The sequence below is a fragment of the Salvelinus namaycush genome, chromosome 17 (genome assembly GCF_016432855.1).
Source record: "Salvelinus namaycush isolate Seneca chromosome 17, SaNama_1.0, whole genome shotgun sequence".
NCBI classification, from domain to species: domain Eukaryota; kingdom Metazoa; phylum Chordata; class Actinopteri; order Salmoniformes; family Salmonidae; genus Salvelinus; species Salvelinus namaycush.
This window is the reverse complement of record NC_052323.1, coordinates 27,300,859-27,312,106: the sequence shown is the minus strand read 5'-3', so window position 1 is coordinate 27,312,106 and position 11,248 is coordinate 27,300,859. Positions and strand designations below refer to the sequence as shown.

General features: G+C 47.9%; 1 protein-coding gene across 1 annotated transcript in view; it reads right to left on the bottom strand.

The window, feature by feature from the left end:
* Positions 1-11,248, bottom strand: part of LOC120062167 (glutamate receptor 3-like) — a 129,252-nt gene that overhangs the window by 84,397 nt on the left and 33,607 nt on the right. The window lies entirely within an intron of this gene.

Genomic DNA, 11,248 nt, shown 5'->3' with positions numbered 1-11,248 from the left:
TCACATGACAACATGAGTTCTAAACGGAACTCACATGACAACATGAGTTCTAAAGCGGAATGACATGACAACATGAGTTCTACAACTGTATCACAGGACAACATGAGTTCTACAGCGGAATCACACGACACCATGAGTTCTACAGCTGTATCACACGACAACATGAGTTCTACAGCAGAATCACACGACAACATGAGTTCCACGGCAGAATCACACGACAACATGAGTTCTACAGCGGAATCACACGACAACATGAGTTCTACAGCGGAATCACATGACACCATGAGTTCTACAGCTGTATCACACGACAACATGAGCTCTACAGCAGAATCACACGACAACATGAGTTCCACAGCGGAATCACACGACAACATGAGTTCCACGGCGGAATCACACGACAACATGAGTTCTACAGCGGAATCACACGACAACATGAGTTCTACAGTGGAATCACACGACAACATGAGTTCTACAGTGGAATCACACGACAACATGAGTTCTACAGCAGAATCACACGACAACATGAGTTCTACAGTGGAATCACACGACAACATGAGTTCTACAGTGGAATCACACGACAACATGAGTTCTACAGTGGAATCACACAACAACATGAGTTCTACAGTGGAATCACACGACAACATGAGTTCTACAGCGGAATCACACGACAACATGAGTTCTACAGCGGAATCACACGACAACATGAGTTCTACAGTGGAATCACACGACAACATGAGTTCTACAGCAGAATCACACAACGACATGAGTTCTACAGCGGAATCACATGACAACATGAGTTCTACAGCTGAATCACACGACAACATGAGATCTCGACATGAGTTCTACAGCGGAATCACACGACAACATGAGATCTACAGCGGAATCACATGACGACATGAGTTCTACAGCAGAATCACACGACAACATGAGTTCTACAGCGGAATCACACGACAACATGAGTTCTACAGCAGAATCACACGACAACATGAGTTCTACAGCGGAATCCCACGACAACATGAATTCTACAGCGGAATCACAACGACAACATGAGTTCTACAGCAGAATCACACAACAACATGAGTTCCACAGCGGAATCACACGACAACACGAGTTCTACAGCTGTATCACATGACGACATGAGTTCTACAGCTGTATCACACGACAACATGAGTTCTACAGTGGAATCACACGACAACATGAGTTCTACAGTGGAATCACACAACAACATGAGTTCTACAGTGGAATCACACGACAACATGAGTTCTACAGCAGAATCACACGACAACATGAGTTCTACAGCTGAATCACACGACAACATGAGATCTCAACATGAGTTCTACAGCGGAATCACACGACAACATGAGTTCTACAGCAGAATCACATGACAACATGAGTTCTACAGCTGAATCACACGACAACATGAGATCTCGACATGAGTTCTACAGCGGAATCACACGACAACATGAGATCTACAGCGGAATCACACGACGACATGAGTTCTACAGCAGAATCACACGACAACATGAGTTCTACAGCGGAATCACACGACAACATGAGTTCTACAGCAGAATCACACAACGACATGAGTTCTACAGCGGAATCACACGACGACATGAATTCTACAGCGGAATCACACGACAACATGAGTTCTACAGCGGAATCAAACGACAACATGAGTTCTACAGCAGAATCACACAACAACATGAGTTCCACAGCGGAATCACACGACAACACGAGTTCTACAGCTGTATCACATGACGACATGAGTTCTACAGCTGTATCACACGACAACATGAGTTCTACAGCTGTATCACATGACAGCATGAGTTCTAAAGCGGAATCACATGACAACATGAGTTCCACAGCTGTATCACACGACAACATGAGTTCTACAGCGGAATCACACGACAACATGTGTTCTACAGCGGAATCACATGACAACATGAGTTCTACAACTGTATCACAGGACAACATGAGTTCTACAGCGGAATCACACGACAACATGAGTTCCACGGCAGAATCACACGACAACATGAGTTCTACAGCAGAATCACACGACACCATGAGTTCCACAGCAGAATCACATGACAACATGAGTTCTACAGCGGAATCACACGACAACATGAGTTCTACAGCGGAATCACATGACAACATGAGATCTCGACATGAGTTCTACAGCGGAATCACACGACAACATGAGATCTACAGCGGAATCACACGACGACATGAGTTCTACAGCGGAATCACACGACGACATGAGTTCTACAGCGGAATCACACGACAACATGAGTTATACAATGGAATCACATGACGACATGAGTTCTACGGCGGAATCACATGACAACATGAGTTCTACAGCGGAATCACATGACGACATGAGTTCTACAGCGGAATCACACGACAACATGAGTTCTACAGCAGAATCACACGACAACATGAGTTCTACAGCGGAATCACATGACGACATGAGTTCTACGGCGGAATCACATGACAACATGAGTTCTACAGCTGAATCACACGACAACATGAGATCTCGACATGAGTTCTACAGCGGAATCACACGACAACATGAGATCTACAGCGGAATCACATGACTACATGAGTTCTACAGCAGAATCACATGACGACATGAGTTCTACAGCGGAATCACACAACAACATGAGATCTACAGTGGAATCACACGACAACATGAGTTCTTCAGCTGTATCACATGACAACATGAGTTCTACAGCGGAATCACACGACAACATGAGTTCTACAGCGGAATCACACGACGACATGAGTTCTACAGCGGAATCACATGACAACATGAGTTCTACAGCGGAATCACACGACAACATGAGTTCTACAGCTGTATCACATGACAGCATGAGTTCTAAAGCGGAATCACATGACAACATGAGTTCCACAGCTGTATCACACGACAACATGAGTTCTACAGCGGAATCACACGACAACATGAGTTCTACAGCGGAATCACACGACAACATGAGTTCTACAGCGGAATCACATGACAACATGAGTTCTAAAGCGGAATCACATGACAACATGAGTTCTAAAGCGGAATCACATGACAACATGAGTTCTACAACTGTATCACAGGACAACATGAGTTCTACAGCGGAATCACACGACACCATGAGTTCTACAGCTGTATCACACGACAACATGAGTTCTACACCAGAATCACACGACAACATGAGTTCCACAGCGGAATCACACGACAACATGAGTTCCACGGCAGAATCACACGACAACATGAGTTCTACAGCGGAATCACACGACAACATGAGTTCTACAGCGGAATCACATGACACCATGAGTTCTACAGCTGTATCACACGACAACATGAGCTCTACAGCAGAATCACACGACAACATGAGTTCCACAGCGGAATCACACGACAACATGAGTTCCACGGCAGAATCACACGACAACATGAGTTCTACAGCGGAATCACACGACAACATGAGTTCTACAGTGGAATCACACGAAACATGAGTCTACAGTGGAATCACACGACAACATGAGTTCTACAGCAGAATCACACGAAAACATGAGTTCTACAGTGAATCACACGACAACATGAGTTCTACAGTGGAATCACACGACAACATGAGTTCTACAGTGGAATCACACAACAACATGAGTTCTACAGTGGAATCACACGACAACATGAGTTCTACTGTGGAATCACACGCAACATGAGTTCTACAGTGGAATCACACGACAACATGATTCTACAGCGGAATCACACGACAACATGAGTTCTACAGCAGAATCACACAACGACATGAGTTCTACAGCGGAATCACATGACAACATGAGTTCTACAGCTGAATCACACGACAACATGAGATCTCGACATGAGTTCTACAGCGGAATCACACGACAACATGAGATCTACAGCGGAATCACACGACGACATGAGTTCTACAGCAGAATCACACGACAACATGAGTTCTACAGCGGAATCACACGACAACATGAGTTCCACGGCAGAATCACACGACAACATGAGTTCTACAGCGGAATCCCACGACAACATGAATTCTACAGCGGAATCACACGACAACATGAGTTCTACAGCGGAATCAAACGACAACATGAGTTCTACAGCAGAATCACACAACAACATGAGTTCCACAGCGGAATCACACGACAACACGAGTTCTACAGCTGTATCACATGACGACATGAGTTCTACAGCTGTATCACACGACAACATGAGTTCTACAGTGGAATCACACGACAACATGAGTTCTACAGTGGAATCACACAACAACATGAGTTCTACAGTGGAATCACACGACAACATGAGTTCTACTGTGGAATCACACGACAACATGAGTTCTACAGTGGAATCACACGACAACATGAGTTCTACAGTGGAATCACACGACAACATGAGTTCTACAGCAGAATCACACAACGACATGAGTTCTACAGCGGAATCACATGACAACATGAGTTCTACAGCTGAATCACACGACAACATGAGATCTCGACATGAGTTCTACAGCGGAATCACACGACAACATGAGATCTACAGCGGAATCACACGACGACATGAGTTCTACAGCAGAATCACACGACAACATGAGTTCTACAGCGGAATCACACGACAACATGAGTTCTACAGCAGAATCACACGACAACATGAGTTCTACAGCGGAATCACACGACAACATGAGTTCTACAGCGGAATCACACGACAACATGAGTTCTACAGCGGAATCACACGACAACATGAGTTCCACAGCGGAATCACACGACAACACGAGTTCTACAGCTGTATCACATGACGACATGAGTTCTACAGCTGTATCACACGACGACATGAGTTCTACAGCTGTATCACATGACAGTATGAGTTCTAAAGCGGAATCACATGACAACATGAGTTCCACAGCTGTATCACACGACAACATGAGTTCTACAGCGGAATCACACGACAACATGTGTTCTACAGCGGAATCACATGACAACATGAGTTCTACAACTGTATCACAGGACAACATGAGTTCTACAGCGGAATCACATGACAACATGAGTTCTACAGCTGTATCACACGACAACATGAGTTCTACAGCAGAATCACACGACAGCATGAGTTCCACAGCGGAATCACACGACAACATGAGTTCCACGGCAGAATCACACGACAACATGAGTTCTACAGCAGAATCACACGACACCATGAGTTCCACAGCAGAATCACATGACAACATGAGTTCTACAGCGGAATCACACGACAACATGAGTTCTACAGCGGAATCACATGACACCATGAGTTCTACAGCAGAATCACACGACACCATGAGTTCCACAGCAGAATCACATGACAACATGAGTTCTACAGCGGAATCACACGACAACATGAGTTCTACAGCGGAATCACACGACAACATGAGTTCTACAGCAGAATCACACAACAACATGAGTTCTACAGCGGAATCACACGACAACATGAGTTCTACAGCGGAATCACACGACAACATGAGTTCTACAGCGGAATCACACGACAACATGAGTTCTACAGCGGAATCACACGACAACATGAGTTCTACAGCGGAATCAACGACAACTGAGTTCTACAGTGGAATCACACGACAACATGAGTTCTACAGTGGAATCACACAACAACATGAGTTCTACAGTGGAATCACACGACAACATGAGTTCTACAGTGGAATCACACAACAACATGAGTTCTACAGTGGAATCACACGACAACATGAGTTCTACAGTGGAATCACACGACAACATGAGTTCTACAGTGGAATCACACGACAACATGAGTTCTACAGTGGAATCACACGACAACATGAGTTCTACAGTGGAATTACACGACAACATGAGTTCTACAGCGGAATCACACGACAACATGAGTTCTACAGTGGAATCACGCGACAACATGAGTTCTACAGCGGAATCACACGACAACATGAGATCTACAGTGGAATCACACGACAACATGAGTTCTATAGCAGATCAAACAGTCATTGCAGCAACTAGCTTTCTCCTGCTTTTCGACCTGGTAGCCAGAGGCCTTCCATAGCAACTGATTCAAACCAACCTCTTATGGTTTACATTAGGGTGTTTCTCTGTGCAGAATCAAGTGACAGAAAATGATTTATGTTTTCAATTAGAGAAGCTCTCTCTCTCTATCCATGCTGTCTCCCTCCATCCCTGCTGTCTCTATCCAGCTCTCTCTCTCTCTCTATCCATGCTGTCTCCCTCCATCCCTGCTGTCTCTATCCAGCTCTCTCTCTCTCTCTATCCCTGCTGTCTCCCTCCATCCCTGCTGTCTCTATCCAGCTCCCTCTCTCTCTCTATCCATGCTGTCTCCCTCCATCCCTGCTGTCTCTATCCAGCTCTCTCTCTCTCTCTAAACCTGCTGTCTCCCTCCATCCCTGTGGTCTCTATCCAGCTCTCTCTCTCTATCCCTGCTTTCTCCCTCCATCCCTGCTGTCTCGATCCAGCTCTCTCTCTCTATCCATGCTGTCTCCCTCCATCCCTGCTGTCTCTATCCAGCTCTCTCTCTCTCTCTATCCATGCTGTCTCCCTCCATCCCTGCTGTCTCTATCCAGCTCTCTCCCTCCATCCCTGCTGTCTCTATCCAGCTCTCTCTCTCTCTCTCTCTCCATGCTGTCTCCCTCCATCCCTGCTGTCTCTATCCAGCTCTCTCTCTCTCTCTATCCATGCTGTCTCCCTCCATCCCTGCTGTCTCTGTCCAGCTCTCTCTCTCTCTCCCTCCATCCCTGCTGTCTCTATCCAGCTCGCTCTCTCTCTCTCTCCAAGCTGTCTCCCTCCATCCCTGCTGTCTATATCCAGCTCTCTCTCTCTCTCCATGCTGTCTCCCTCCATCCCTGCTGTCTCTATCCAGCTCTCTCTCTCTCTCCATGCTGTCTCCCTCCATCCCTGCTGTCTCTATCCAGCTCTCGCTCTCTCTATATATCCCTGATGTCTCCATCCAGCTCTCTCTCGCTCTCTCTCCTCCTCCCATCTCTGTTTCTATCTCTCTCTCTATCCCTGCTGTCACCCTCCAGCTCTCACTCTCTATCCCTGCAGTCTCTCACTCTCTATCCCTGCAGTCTACCTCACTCTCTATCCCTGCAGTCTACCTCACTCTCTATCCCTGCAGTCTACCTCACTCTCTATCCCTGCAGTCTACCTCACTCTCTATCCCTGCAGTCTACCTCACTCTCTATCCCTGCAGTCTTCCTCACTCTCTATCCCTGCAGTCTTCCTCACTCTCTATCCCTGCAGTCTTCCTCACTCTCTATCCCTGCAGTCTACCTCACTCTCTATCCCTGCAGTCTACCTCACTCTCTATCCCTGCAGTCTTCCTCACTCTCTATCCCTGCAGTCTACCTCACTCTCTATCCCTGCAGTCTACCTCACTCTCTATCCCTGCAGTCTACCTCACTCTCTATCCCTGCAGTCTACCTCACTCTCTATCCCTGCAGTCTACCTCACTCTCTATCCCTGCAGTCTACCTCACTCTCTATCCCTGCAGTCTACCTCACTCTCTATCCCTGCAGTCTACCTCACTCTCTATCCCTGCAGTCTACCTCACTCTCTATCCCTGCAGTCTACCTCACTCTCTATCCCTGCAGTCTTCCTCACTCTCTATTCCTGCAGTCTTCCTCACTCTCTATCCCTGCAGTCTACCTCACTCTCTATCCCATGCTGTCTCCCTCCATCCCTGCTGTCTCTATCCAGCTCTCTCTCTCTCTCCATGCTGTCTCCCTCCATCCCTGCTGTCTCTATCCAGCTCTCTCTCTCTCTCCATGCTGTCTCCCTCCATCCCTGCTGTCTCTATCCAGCTCTCGCTCTCTCTATATATCCCTGATGTCTCCATCCAGCTCTCTCTCGCTCTCTCTCCTCCTCCCATCTCTGTTTCTATCTCTCTCTCTATCCCTGCTGTCACCCTCCAGCTCTCACTCTCTATCCCTGCAGTCTACCTCACTCTCTATCCCTGCAGTCTACCTCACTCTCTATCCCTGCAGTCTACCTCACTCTCTATCCCTGCAGTCTACCTCACTCTCTATCCCTGCAGTCTACCTCACTCTCTATCCCTGCAGTCTTCCTCACTCTCTATCCCTGCAGTCTACCTCACTCTCTATCCCTGCAGTCTACCTCACTCTCTATCCCTGCAGTCTACCTCACTCTCTATCCCTGCAGTCTACCTCACTCTCTATCCCTGCAGTCTACCTCACTCTCTATCCCTGCAGTCTACCTCACTCTCTATCCCTGCAGTCTACCTCACTCTCTATCCCTGCAGTCTACCTCACTCTCTATCCCTGCAGTCTACCTCACTCTCTATCCCTGCAGTCTACCTCACTCTCTATCCCTGCAGTCTACCTCACTCTCTATCCCTGCAGTCTACCTCACTCTCTATCCCTGCAGTCTACCTCACTCTCTATCCCTGCAGTCTTCCTCACTCTCTATCCCTGCAGTCTTCCTCACTCTCTATCCCTGCAGTCTTCCTCACTCTCTATCCCTGCAGTCTACCTCACTCTCTATCCCTGCAGTCTACCTCACTCTCTATCCCTGCAGTCTACTTCACTCTCTATCCCTGCAGTCTACCTCACTCTCTATCCCTGCAGTCTACCTCACTCTCTATCCCTGCAGTCTACCTCACTCTCTATCCCTGCAGTCTTCCTCACGCTCTATCCCTGCAGTCTTCCTCACGCTCTATCCCTGCAGTCTACCTCACTCTCTATCCCTGCAGTCTACCTCACTCTCTATCCCTGCAGTCTACCTCACTCTCTACCCCTGCAGTCTACCTCACTCTCTACCCCTGCAGTCTACCTCACTCTCTATCCCTGCAGTCTACCTCACTCTCTATCCCTGCAGTCTACCTCACTCTCTATCCCTGCAGTCTACCTCACTCTCTATCCCTGCAGTCTACCTCACTCTCTATCCCTGCAGTCTACCTCACTCTCTATCCCTGCAGTCTACCTCACTCTCTATCCCTGCAGTCTATCTCACTCTCTATCCCTGCAGTCTACCTCACTCTCTATCCCTGCAGTCTACCTCACTCTCTATCCCTGCAGTCTACCTCACTCTCTATCCCTGCAGTCTACCTCACTCTCTATCCCTGCAGTCTACCTCACTCTCTATCCCTGCAGTCTACCTCACTCTCTATCCCTGCAGTCTACCTCACTCTCTATCCCTGCAGTCTATCTCACTCTCTATCTATCCCTGCTGTTCACCTCCAGCTCTCTCTCTCTATTGCTGCTGTCTCCCTCAATTTCACCCTCTCTATCCCTGCTCTCTCTCTCTATCTCTCTCTTTCTGTCCCTGCTTTGTCCCTCCAGCTCTCTCTCTCTATCCCTGCTCTCTCTCTCTATCCCTGCTGTCTACCTCCAGCTCTCTCTCTCTCTCTTTCTCTCTCTATCCCTGCTCTCTCTCTCTCCCTGCTTTGTCCCTCCAGCTCGCTCGCTCTCTCTCTCTCTCTCTCTCTCTCTCTCTCTCTCTCTCTCTCTCTCTATCCCTGCTCTCTCTCTCCATCTCTCTCTTTCTGTCCCTGCTCTCTCTCTCCATCTCTCTCTTTCTGTCCCTGCTTTGTCCCTCCAGCTCTCTCTCTCTCTCTATCCCTGCTCTCTCTCTCCATCTCTCTCTCTCTATCCCTGCTGTCTACCTCCAGCTCTCTCTCTCTCTCTCTCTCTCCATCTCTCTCTTTCTGTCCCTGCTTTGTCCCTCAGCTCTCTCTCTCTCTCTATCCCTGCTCTCTCTCTCCATCTCTCTCTCTCTATCCCTGCTGTCTACCTCCAGCTCTCTCTCTCTCTCTCTCTCTCTCTCTTTCTCTCTCTATCCCTGCTCTCTCTCTCTCTCTCTATCCCTGCTTTGTCCCTCCAGCTCGCTCTCTCTCTCTCTCTCTCTCTCTATCCCTGCTCTCTCTCTCCATCTCTCTCTTTCTGTCCCTGCTCTCTCTCTCCATCTCTCTCTTTCTGTCCCTGCTTTGTCCCTCCAGCTCTCTCTCTCTCTCTCTCCATCTCTCTCTCTCTATCCCTGCTGTCTACCTCCAGCTCTCTCTCTCTCTCTCTCTCTCTCTTTCTCTCTCTATCCCTGCTCTCTCTCTCTCTCTGTCCCTGCTTTGTCCCTCCAGCTCTCTCTCTCTCTCTCTCTCTCTCTATCCCTCTCTTCTCCCTCCACGTGTACTGCTTGCTGTGCAGAAGCAGAGAGAATAGTCTATGGCTTGGTTGGCTGGTGTCTTTAATGATTTTCCAAGCATTCCTTTCACACCTCCTGATATAACTTCCTGAATGGCAGGGAGCTCGGTCCCAGTGATGTACTGGGCTGTCTGCGTCACCCTCTGTAGCGCCATGCATTCTACGGCGCTGCTGTTGTCACACCAAGCAGTGATGCAGCAAGTCAACATGATCTCCATGGTGCAGCTGTAGAACCTTTGAGGATTTTAGGGCCCATGCCAAACCTGTTCCTCCTCCAGAGGGGGAATAGGTTCTGTTGTACCATTGTCATTACTGTGCGCGTGTGAGTGGACCATTTTAAGTCCTTAGTGGTATGAACACAGAGGAACTTGAAGCTCTCAAACCACTCCACTGTAGCCCCGTCGATGTGCCCCCTGTTGGGGTGGTATGCTAATTGGAGTGGGTCTAGGGTGTCTGGGATGATGGAGTTGATGTGTTCTATAATTAGCGTTTCAAAGCACTTCATGATGACATAAGTGAGTCCTACAGTCATTGTGGCATGAAGCCTGAGAGTTCTTGGGAACAGGCATGACGATAGTCATCTTAAAGACATGTGGGGATTACAGACTGGGGACAAGGAACAGTAAAACATATGGATGCCAACTGATCTGCCCGTGTCCTGAGAAAGCACCCTGGAATACGGCCCTGTGGCCTTACGAGTGTTGACCTGATTAAAGATCTTACTCAAGTCGGCCCTGTCCTTTATTTTAGCACCAACCTCTGTGTTAATCCAGGGATTTTAATTGGGGAAGCACAGTTGGAACAACATAGCCGATGCATTTCCTTATGAAGCCGGTGATAGAGGTGGTTAGCCCGTCGATGTTATCGGCAGAGCCTCTGAACATATTCCAATCAACGCTGTCAAAGCAGTCCTGTAGCATCTCTGATTCTGATGATCATTTCTCAACGGAGCGAGTCACAGGTACTACCAGCTAAACAGGAAGTAGGAGTACGGAGTCATGATCTGATTTGCCGAATGGCAGACGAGGGAGGGCCTTTTAAGCTTGCTTGTGGGATGAGTACAG